Genomic DNA, 12,738 nt, shown 5'->3' with positions numbered 1-12,738 from the left:
GGGTCGGGAGTTCTGGGGATCCTGTCAGGGGGCAGGGAGCGGAGAGGCTTAGACAGAGGATGGGGTCCTGGGGGGTAGTTAGAGGCAGGAGTCCCAGGAGGGGGTAGTCAGGGGACAAGGAGTGGTGGGGTTGGCAGTTCTGAAGGGGGCAGTCACCTAGCCCTCTGCCCTGAGCCCTGACCCCCCCACAGCCTCTACCCTGAGCCCTGAACCCCACCCCAGCCCTGAGCCCCACACACCCCTCAGACTCCTGCCCTGAGCCCTGTACCTCCCTCATACACACCCAGCCCTCTGCTTGACTCCTTCACACAAACACCCCACGACCCCAGCCCTGACTCTGGTACCCCTACACATATCCAGCCCCCTCCTTCCCTGACACCTGCACCCCTTCACATGCCCCCAGCCCTCTGCCCTGACTCTTGCACCCCCCACATCCCCAGTCCCCCCACACCCCATGCATCCCCCACATCCCCACCCCCATCCTGAGCACCAAATGGGAGCGCCTGCACCCCCCACACATTCCCACCTGCACTCCTCACATCAAATGGGAGCTGCCCAGGTAAGTGCCCCACATCCAAACCTCCTGCCCCAACCCCAAGCCCCCTCCCTCATTCTAGCTCCTGGCCAAACCCTTCACCCCTAGCCCTGTGCTCAGTGCACTCCCAACCTCAGCTCAGTGCAGAGAGAGGAAGAGAATGGGCCAGAACCAGGGAGAAGGTAGATAGATACCCACTGTATGTGGGCAGGACAGGGCCGGGACCCCAGACTAGCAGCGGGCTGAGCGGATCTGGCAGCCGGAATCCCAGCTGGCAGGAGCCGGCGGATGGAACCCCTGAGCAGCAGTGGGCTGAGCCGCTCAGCCTACTGCTGGTCTAGGGTCCAGGCCACCGGCTCCACACAGCCTGCTGCTGGTCTGGGGTTCTGGCTGCTGGACTCTTTCCAGCTGGGGTCCCCGCTGCAGGCCCTGCTCAGCCCGCTGCCGGCCTAGGTGAACAGAACCCCAGATCAGCAGCGGGCTGAGTGGGCTGGCAGCGTAAGATCAACATTTTAATTTAATTTTAAATGAAGCTTCTTAAACATTTTGAAAACCTTGTTTATTTTACAAAAGAACACTAGTTTAGCTATATAATATATAGACTTATAGAGAGAGACCTTCTAAAAAACATTAAAATGTATTACCGGCACGCGAAACCTTAAATAAGAGTGAATAAATGAAGACTCGGCACACACCACTTCTGAAAGGTTGCGGACCCCTGATCTAAATCATTCCTGACAGGTGTTTGTCTAACCTGCTCTTAAAAATTTCCTATGATGGGAGATTCCACAACCTCTCTAGGTAACTTATTCCAGTGCTTAACTACCCTGACAATTAGGAAGTTTTTCTAATGTCCAACTTAAACCACCCTTGCTGCAATTTAAGCCCATTGCTTCTTGTCCTATCCTCAGTAGTTCAGGAGAACAATTTTTCTCCTTCCTCCTTGTAACAACCTTTTATGTAGCTGAAAATTGTTATGGCCCCCCTCAGTCTTCTCTTCTCCAGACTAAACAAACACAATTTTTTCAATCTTTCCCCACTGGTCATTTTCTAGACCTTTAATCATTTTGTTGCTCTTCTCTGGACTTTCTCCAATTTGTCCACATCTTTCCTGAAATGTGGCACCCAGAAGTGAATTCAATACTCCAGTTGAGACCTAATCAGCGTGGAGTAGAGCAGAATTACTTCTCGTGTCTTGTTTACAACACTCCTGCTAATACATCCCAGAATGATGTTTGCTTTTTTTTGCAACAGTGTTACACTGACTCACATTTAGCTTGTGATCCACTATGACCCCCAGATCCCTTTCCACAGTACTCCTACGTAGGAAGTCATTTCTCATTTTGTGTGTGTGCAACTGATTGTTCCTTCCTAAATGGAGCACTAAGGAAGTACTTAATTGTTCTGAATTTGTATGGCAATTCCTATGTTCCTGATACAGATAGGCTGCATACAAGCGAGAAGATTTTTCCATAGCAACTTAAAAAAAGTCTGTTCACCATACACACTTACTAAACCCCAGTATGAAGATGTGTTTCCATTGCTTACAATCTTCTCTTTCCAGTTGACAGTGACTGGTAAATTATATGTCAGGTATATAAAGCTAGTCCCACATCCTAATTTGTGGTCTCTCCTATGGGAGAAATGTTACGCTTCTTTTAGAACAATTGTGTTTTTAGACATTTGATACTATTTATTTGCTTTCAGTCTGAAACCCTGCTCCTATCTTAGCCCTGGGAATACAACTAAATGCAATCTGTTCTTTCCTGATGGCAAGAGCAGCTGCTCCAGTCTAATACTTTATTTAAATCTACTTTGGGACTTCATTACTGTAACATGCAAATAACACAGCAAAAAATGTAACCTTTACATTTACTGTATGTGAAACTGCCAAAAGCCTATTTAAATCTTGATCCTGCAAACCCATACTGACCTCCATTGACCCATAGTGGTCACAAGAAGAAGGGCTATTCGTGTGAGTCGCTGTTTGCAGGCAAGGACTTCTGCCATACTGTATATGAGCTCAGGGTGTACTTTGTTAATAACAATATCAAACCAACAACATATGAAGGGCTAGGAAATTCCAGCTTTAGATATCGGCGTTCTATTTGCAAAGCGTATTTCTTCTGGTACCATATTTTCAAATTAAATTGCCCCTGCAGTTCATAACCTATCCAGTGCATGTAACCAGAGGATGAAATAGACTGATACAGAAGGAGTGGTCACTGCACCAGCCGAGTGTGAGGGGGAAGCAGTCCCTCTGCTCTTAGCGGTAAAAGCTGTGCTTCTGCACATGCCCTCTTGCTTTAACCTCTTTGTGCATATATTGTTGGAATGGCATTCCTCTTTTAGAAGCTCTTCATAATTGAGAATATGTGCAGCATGGTATCATTTGACTGTTACATGCCAAGTTCTCCTACATCTCTAATTGTTTTCTATCTGTGTGGTAGATATTTGGGTTTTTTTTTTCTCTTTGGTAGTGCCTATCATCCGAGTAAGGTCAAAATAGACACAAGTTGTTATCAGTGAGGCACTGAGAACCCTTAACTTCCCCGGCTTCATTGGGAATTGACAGTGCTCAGTGCCTCACCAGAAGTGTGACAATTACCAAATCCCTCTACTATAGCTGTATTTCTGAAAGGTCACCCAAATGCAAATGTAATTCACTGAGATGAGAAAATTAGACTGTGTTACTAGCAGTTGAGAAATGTAACACTAATCCAGATTCAACAGTTTTCCTTCAGCATTACATCAGACAGAAAAATCAATGGAAAGAACAAATTTGTAGCTGAAGGAAAAATAAGTAATGAGTATTTTGTTTGTAACAGTGAGTGACATTCAAAGCTAAGTCCGTGACAATGGAAAAACAAGTGCAATCATCAAGGGATCATGTGTGTGTGACTGGGACATAGAAAATGTCTATCTGCTAATTACTAACTTCAAAGACCTACAATTTCAGACAGTCCTCAGTAGCAATAGTGTGTGTCACTGTTTATTAGAGAGACAAGGTGGGTGAGAAAACATCTTTTATTGGATTGGTCTGGTACAAGATATTACTTCATCCACCTTGTCTCTCTAATATTCTGGGACCAACACAGCTACAACAACATTGCTTACAACAGTGTTTATTGATGTTTTAAAAGATGCATATTTTTCTACATGCTCTCCAAAGGGAATTCTGATGTATAACTATCAGAAACAATATATTTTAAATAGTCCCATTGGAAAATGCTTTTAAAAATATATGGAAGCAATGTTTATGACCACGCCTGCCCAAGAGGCATAATGTGTATCACATCAAGTCTGTTAAATAGCGACAGCTGTGATCTATACTTACAGATCAGTCATTTTTATTTTTAGCTCAATCTTTATTCTGAATTTTAAATCAGTACCTATTTTAATTGAGGCAATATATGAAAGCAAAGAAGGTCTACTTGATTTTATTTTGCTTGTGTTTAGAAAACCACAGTTACAATTCAGCAAACATTATATATAACAACGAGAGAAAAAGTAAGCAGGAGCTCTTTAAATTATCAGGATTTCTGTTCCTCAGGTATTCTTACCTAACACCAGTAATTATCAAGATTTGTGTCTAACAGCAACTCCTCTTTCTAAGCAGAACCTTCCTTCCTAATTAATTTAGGATCAGATTGTGCCTTTAGTTTATCCACTTGAACAGGGAAGTAGGGAATAAGGCCCTCCCACATTCATTTGCTCAGCCTTACCTGGAGCTTGGGTGCAGGTCTGATGTGGAACTATTTGCCACTGAGACAAGTGGGTGAAGATTGGCACAGCCTCAGGACTGCTCTCCCTAATTCTCCAGGCAGGCATGAGGGGAGAAGTAAGTTGCACCCAGAGCAAAACTGTAACCGGGCAGGAACCGTGACCCTGAGTATTCCTTCTAAAGTTTGCTCCTCGGATGCATTAGTTATATGCTCTACACCAGGACTGGGCCTAAAGGATTGACTTAGACAGTTTTGGGCATCACAACTGCTTCCAAAGCAAAGAGGTATCTCAAACACTGGATTACACCACAACTGAATGAAGCAGGTGGAATAAAAAAAAATCAAGCTTTTGAGACCAGGGACTGCTTTGTCTTGTATTGTATCAAGGCACTGATCCTGCACCACAGTGCACACAGGAAGACCACTGTGCCCACACAGAGTTGCACTGATGTCATTGAATGGGTCTCCACCTGCATGGAGTGACTTGCAGGATCAGACCCTTACAGAATATTCTTCATGGATTACCAGTAGGTTTTCAAATATAAGATTAAAAACCCTGCTTACCTTGTTCCAATTAAAACATGACAAAGCTAAGCAGGATTTGGGCCACAGCTTGTCACTTACGTTTTGTTTTTCATTTGCTTCCTTAATTCTGTCTCAGCATCAGTATGTGGGGATTTTCATATGCCAGTTTCTAGTTCGTAGAAAATGTAAAATACAGTAGACCCTCATTAATTTGTATTTTGCTAATCCATACATCAAACATTCTCTCAAGCTCTCCCAGCAATTCCCCTCCACTTCCTGGCAAAGATTCTATAGCAAAGCACTGTCTGTAGTAAGGTCTCCCATTACGACGTTGTCTTTACTTTTACAAAGTAGAACAGAACATTTACTAGTACAGCATGAAGTATTATAAATAATATAATGGGATGGCTTGAGGGTGTTCCCTATTTATTAGATATCATATCCAGGATATCTCTGAGGCCTAAGGTGAAGAGTTTATTAGCCCATGATATGGTTATTATCTCTCAATTATCTGGAAGTACCCACAAGCTATCATTTAAGGATGAAATTTTAATTAAACATTCAATTTTAAATGACAGAAGAAGAACTCCCTATTTGATAGCTCATTTCTTGTAGGCTGAAAGCTAAATTGTTTTTTAAATTATAAAACTTTTGGTTCTTTCTCCTGTTACCTTCCCTATTTTCTTCCTTCTGTACCCTTCACTTCCTCTGCATTTTATTTTCTACCCTTTTATTTTCATTTCCCTCTCCTCAGGTCCATTCAAAGCCTTCCTCCCCAAATCAACTGCAATGTGTTTGTTTACATTGTTTCACAACTGAGCTAGTATGGGAGAGCTGGAATTTTCCCAACTGAAACAAAGGTTGAAAACAAAATAAATACTTCACTCTTGTATAGTGCTCTTCATCTGTGGATCTCACAGTGCTTCTCAGAGGAGAGTCTGTTTCATTATCTTCATTTGATAGCTGTGGAAACTGAGGCACAGAGAGGCGAAATGATTTTTCCAAGCTCATGCTGTGTAATTCAGTTGCGAAGCAGGACTACCATCCATAGCTCTGAATTACAGAGTTAGCACGCTCTCCACTGAACTAAACAAGCATGCTCTGCTAAAACAAGCAAGGTAAGGAGGTGGATGAGTCAGGTTTTTTTATTTTTCAGCCTTCTTTAAACAATTTCAGTTTCAGCAGTGCCAGCACCATTTCCTTTGATTTTATACTTTTTTTCTCCTTTTGTGCAAATGTAGAATTTCAATTTCTGCTAAAGGGAACGGGAAGCTCAGGAGACCAGCAAATGTCTTAAAATTCTGAGTGCAGGAGTCAGAGTAGAGCAATTAGCATTCACAGCCTGGTTATAATTGTGCATTGATTATGCAAAACAGGCATCCACAATCAGACTGCAGGAGAATTGCATAACTGGGGAGAGAGGGGGGGAATGGGAAACTGTCATGCATCAATAACTCTACACCACCTCTGTATTTGATTGGCCAAGAGAATTCCATGTTACTAAATGAAATACACAAAAAAATGAACAAAGTTTATTCTCTGAGCATCCTTGTATTAACTTGCTTATTCACTATTTGCAAATGTTATTTATCTGCAGTGATGGTTCTGCTACCTGAATGCTTATTATTATGGAGTTAGGTTCCAAAGGGAATCATTTTCAAGGATCTGTCTGTAGTGGGAGTTATGTTTATTATAAGTGATGTTATCTCAGCTACTTGTGGTGGTGGTTTTTTATTTTGCTTCAACTTGTTTTGAGGGCTGCCTGAGCTGTTACATATCTTATTTGTGTGAGAACTGTCAGGCTGTTTGGAGTGGCTCATGACCATGAATGCCAACCTCAGCGTAGACTGTCAAAAAGTAGGGCAGACAATCCAAACTGGTCACATGTTCTATAGTTAGAGTTCACTAAGCCAGTAACAAATATTACAAAGTATCCAGATTGCTTCCAGTCCCAAGAGACCAGTCACTTATCCCAGATCAATCCGTACCTTAGATCTTACACCAAAGACAATGCCTGTAGGCAGTCTTGTAATAAATGATCTAAAGGTTTATTAACTAGGAAAAAGAAATGAGAACATTATTTCCAGTTAAAGCAAGCAAACGTGTACACACAATGAGTTACCATCTAAAGATGGACCTAAAGATGACAGAGATGAGGTAATCTGTCAATTCAAAATGTCTTTTAGGGCAGACCCGGGGATAACTCCTGGAGATCTCTGCCTTAGTTTAATGTTTCTGGCCCTGTGAGAATTCAAACAGCAAAGACATGAGAGAGAACTTTCATGTTGACTATTTTTATTTCCCTCTTCCAGTGTTCAAATCGATGGGACAAAGCCTTCTGCATATACTTCTCCATAGCTGGATGGGGCAATTAACAAAGCTTTTGTCTTATGTGGCCCACTTAATTTTTGATAGTCCTTCTGCATGGATAGGTGCCTGGGTTCCCACGTCTGGGTTCACAAGTTCAGTGCAAACATTTTAAATGTTATAAAGCAAAGCTTATGTGTTTCCTTATAGCATGGAACACAGTCATTACAAGTGAGATTAATGCAGGCAGCAATTTACAAGCATTTCAAAGAGTCTAAACACTAAACACATTCTTATAAGACTAATACCAATTTTGAACAAAATTAACATATAGGTGAGCTGATTTGGTGTCCAGTTATGAGTTTGTCACTTTAGCTAACGCCTAAGGTCTTGGCCAGAGCAGGTACTGGTTTTACCAATGTCACAAAATGATTAAAATACCTGGGTGGGGGGGGGAGCCAGAAGAAAAGAAACTCATGTTAGACTGAATAGCTTTATCAAATGTGGGGTAGAAAATATATAATATTAGAATTTTAATAAAATATTATAATGCTCCCTTTTAGGAATTGCATAAAATCTTTGCCATAAATGCAAACTTTTCTTATACTCTAGACTAGAGTTGGGGTCCTGTTGTAATTAGGATTACCATAAATCCAGGTTTTCCCAGACATGACTTTTTTTTTTGTCCTCCAATCTCTGTCCAGGCAAATTTCTGAAATAAGAACAAATGTCTGTGATTTTGAGCTGAGTAGCTGGAAAGTGGCAGCTGTTGGCCAGGAATCCAGCTTTGAAGGCAGCACCGTCACCAATAGCAGTGCAGAGGTAAGGGTGGCATGATATAGTATTACTTCTGCACTGCTGCTGACAGCAGTGCTGCCTTCAGAGCTGAGTGGCTGGAAAGCAGTATCCCTCTCCCCCTCCGTCTCCCCATCTTACCAAAGTCCACTGTTTTTCTGGCCTTGCACCAGAGATTTAACAAAATCCCATGTTCTCCCATGACAGTGAAGCATTATGCTTTCCAAAAGGCTTCTTCCATTCAGTCTCCATTGCAAACACAAAAGGTTCTCTGAAGGTGTGTTTGCAGCTCAGTGGTCAGAAGACAATAGAAGGGTTAATGCTGATTCACTGAACTGCTGCTGTATACCAAGGAGGGTTGCTTCTCTTTTCACTGGAGTCTATTTCAGATTCTTGAGATAGAGAAGGCAAAGGATATTGGCCCATGGGATTGTGGGATACTTTTGACAGACTCATAGGACCTAAATTGTGGGGGACTGCATCTACACTGTAAAGCAATTGGGATTGAACACTGGCTCATTGCTTGATTCTGGCTCAGACCCTGCAGCCTTGTAGCCAGGGCTGACTCCAGGCACCAGCATCCCAAGCAGGAGCTTGGGGCGGCAATCTGCAAGGGGCAGCAGTCCCTGTGTTTTTGCCCCCAAGCAGCGCGCCACCACAGAGAGCAGGAGCAGTCCGTGTGCCATTGGGGGGCACGCACATTTCCATGGTGGCAGCAGTTCCACAGCAGCTTCTATGTTCAGCTGTCCACAGTAGTGCAGCTTCTGTCTTCCCGCTGAAGAGAGAAGCTGCCTCCAAATTGCCACCGCCGCGGAAACGCGCGTGCTACCCTAAAGGCACATGGACTGCTCCCGCCGTCCGCGGCAATTCGTCGCGCTGCTTGGGGCAGCAAAAACAGTAGAGCCAGCCCTGCTTGTAGCTCCTAGGACCCTAGGCTCAAGCCTGAGTGTGAAAGATTTGTGTGTAGGTGGAACGGGTCTGGGGTCTGGGCTCAAGCCTCAGTGTAAGCCTGGGCTTACACTGCAATGTAGACATAACTTTTGTCTAAATCTGTAATCTAGCACTTCTTGATTTGTCCCTGTTAGTTTTACCTTGGCCACCTGTTTTCTCTCCATGACACAAACTGCAGGTGAACCTAACTAAACCCTAGGGACCTGCATTTCCTGGGCATACTCTATGATGATTGTTTCCATACACTGAATGTAAAATTGAGCATGGTATTGCTTCTCTCAGTATGTGCATTGGCTTTGATTTTTCTGCCAGTTCATGTCTCAGCTCCACACCTGTATCCCTAATCTACTTCCTCAAACCCTTTTCATCCCCAGAACTAGTCTCTCTCTGTGTATGTGTACATATTACCCTAAAATATTTACAGTAGCAGTTGATTAAGAAAGAAAAGAGGAATCAAGCACGGTGTTGGTTTCATGGGAGAACAAACAGAAGAGCAAAAAGCCTCGGATAGTGTGCCTGGATGGGAATGGGAGTTCAGGTGAAGAGAGGTACTTCATAGCACACAAGTACCACAGCCAGCTAACTGATGGGTAAGAAGCTTCTGTTGTTGGTAATACACATTAGAGAAACCAGAATGTCCAATCTGGTATTAAAGGAGTAAGCTCAAAGCAAAATATGTACTCCAATTCTTGTTAATTTGTTTCTAGTTTGCCAAATGATTTGCAATGTCTTTGGTTGTTGCTTCCATATTTATGAACAAGCATGGATTTAGGCCCCCCAAATTCAGATGCTACTGCAATCTGCAAATCCCCACTCAGTGGCTGCCTAACCTTGTAGATGCTTAAACTCACTTAGCAACTACATTTTTGCAGTAAAGAGGCCCTAGGAACCTAAGTTTCAGTCTCTGGTAATGCACACTGCTGCTTCAGCCAGGCATCCAGGTGCCCACATCATACTTAAATCCTTGGGTGATCCACTAATCAGGTGAAGGACACATCTTGCCTGTGGGGCTTGATCATATAGATGTTCTCAGAGTATGCCTAACTCCACACATAACTACCAGAAAGGAGATGGTCACATTCTTCCCTGTAATCTTTAATCCAGTGATTAAGGTAGCCATCTAGGATGTCAGAGACTCTGGTTCAGTTGCCTCCCGCCAGATGAAGAGAAGAGATTTGAATAAGGATTTCCTACTTCTCACAAGAGTACCCAAACCACTGGACTACAGAGTCATTCTCAGTCTCTCTCTCTCTCTCTTACCCAAAGAATATTTACTTAGTTATCCAAAGAAAAACTGATTCAGCAAGAGAGAATGAGAGACCTACCTCAGAATATCTCAGGCATTCATTTGAGAAGTGGACAATCCTGTTTCCTCATTAGTCAGAACCTACTGGGCTGGCTTTTGTGGATCCCATTCTCAGGCACCAAGCTCTTCCTATGCCTTGTATAGAGCGTCTAGATGCATGATCTACATACAGTCTGAGAATTCTAGTGATTTCAAATTCCTTCAAGTCTGGACTTAATTGCTTTCCCAGGGACAAAATTAAAAAGAGGGAGATGGTTAAAAAGAACTAAGCTCTTTTTATTTAAAAGACATTCAACAGTAAAATTGTACTTCCTTTCTCTCCTGTATCTTTTGGCAATTCTGCATTCCAAAATTCACACATATATGGATCAATGTTTTGTGCTGCCTTTATGAGCAGTGGTTTCTTTTACTGATAATCAAACTGATGTGTATGTCAAAACTTCATAAACTGTAAGGATACCATAGAGCTGAATTATCTGAGACTATTCCAAGAATTCTGAAATGAATTCTTTTAAATGAATGCTGACTTTCTTCACTGAACTTCAGTGGAGTTTTACATAATGATTAATTTATATGTGCTTTAGTTGCTAATTATAGCATTGCCATTTACACTGCTAAAATTAAAGTTAGCATTTCATTACAGGAGTCTATTTTGTAGGTTTTATAAACATGTGAAGTGTTCTCCAACATGACACTAAGATTACAAAGTTTTTCTAGGCATGTTATTCATTCATTCATTTATATATTTAAAAAGGGACTATGGCTGAAGGATATTGTAATGGGATATAGTTTTTCCACCTCTGTCACTGTTAAAATCTGGCCTTGATAAGTTTTGCCTGAAAGCAGTTGCTACCTGACAGCTACTGGGTGACCCATGTAAAATGAGGTAGGTAGTGATCTCATTTGTAAACAGGTGCCCACCATATCCAGCATAAAGACACAATTACCACTGGCATAGCGGCTGATTGAGTCAGACAACAGATAGACCCGCCTTTTCCTTTTTAAGGTGTGTGTGTGGGGGGGTCCTTCCAACTCAGGGTTGAAGCACAGTTGTGGGGCAGAGTGGGAACTAACTGTCTTGCACTGTTTTTGTGGGAAAATAAATAACTTCAGATTCTAGGACAAATGAATCCAGTGCTGTCCACGAACACTGAAACCTCCAGAACAATTGTGGCTAGGTGGTTCAAATTTTTGAAAAAATATCCCTGCATTACTCATATAAAAAGGCATGGGAATATCTGAATAAGCCTGCCCCTAAATGCACTTCAACATCAATTGCTTTGTTGTAAACAAAGCATTATACAGCGACGTGAGAAAGTGGAGTAACTATGTGAGTTTGAGGAACAGTCATTTACACAAGAATAAAACTTTGTTGCCACAGAATTAGTCATCTGATTTGTGATTACACATCCAGATAGAGGTCCCAATCCTGTAAACATTTATGCATGTGGATAATTCTACTCATGTGAATTGTACCATTTAGTTCATTTTGGCCTCTGCAACACACACAATCAATATTTCTGGCTCATATCAATCAAGTCTCTTTTACTGGCTACTGCTTTTATTTTGGATTGCAAAGGCCATTTTTTTAAGTGACAGGAAAACAACGCTGTTAGATGCAGTTTAACTATGCAATGAATGAAAATCAAGATTGTATACATACATCTGAGGCTTTATTTTAAATAGGGAAAGCATTTCACACACACACACTTTCACCACTTGTACAGTCCCCTCCTTTGAACTCTTTCAACCAAGAAAGGAAGAATATTCTTTCTGATGAAGTCCCCCCAATACTGCTCCCTGAATGGTCAAAGGATGCCTTCAGTCAGACCATGCTGTCTTCGTGCCCCAAAAGACTCAAGACCTGAACTGAAGTAGTTCTTTTTGGTACAGGCAGTACTGCCCACTGAGATTATTTTAAAGGTTTATGAGGTAATCTCATGTTTACCTATGTGCACAACTGCACTTGCAAAAATCCCCTTTGTATTAACTGCTGTACAGTAATGTAATAAAAGACAATCCCTAAACCAGAGTTTACAATCTAAAAAGGGGAAAAAGACAGAGCGGGAGAAAACTTTTACCATTGCCTCTCCCTCTAAGAGGATGTGTGGTGTAATTAAGGGTGAGACCCACAAAGGAACTTAGGTGTTGTGATGCTCAGCATTGCAGTGCCTAACTTTTAAGCACCTAGAAAATCACAGGAACACCACTGCAAACCACAAAGATGAGTTAGGCGCCTGTACAAAAGCCAGCACTTTTGAGGGAAGGGGGAGCTGTCTAGACTAGTCAAGGGGAGATGCTGATGAGAGAGGTCTGCACTAAGCTCTGCTCCTCTCTGAGATAGGCACCTAAGTCAGGCTGCAAGAAGGTGCGTAGCTCTGCCAACAAGGCACGAACAAGAACCTGGCCCCTGCAGTCAGGTGACTTAGGTGCCTACAGCATTTCTTGAGGGAATGACTTGGGTGCCTAGCTCACTCCATGCAAAATCAAAAGAGGAAAAGGAGGAGCTGACCTTGTAACTTTTAAGTCCAGTAGTTAGAGTACCCATTTGGGATGTTGGAGACTCAGGTTCAATTCCACCCAATCGGGTGTGG

The sequence above is a fragment of the Gopherus evgoodei genome, chromosome 3, assembly GCF_007399415.2.
Source record: "Gopherus evgoodei ecotype Sinaloan lineage chromosome 3, rGopEvg1_v1.p, whole genome shotgun sequence".
Taxonomy (NCBI): Eukaryota; Metazoa; Chordata; order Testudines; family Testudinidae; genus Gopherus; species Gopherus evgoodei.
Note: the sequence above shows the minus strand (reverse complement) of the source record.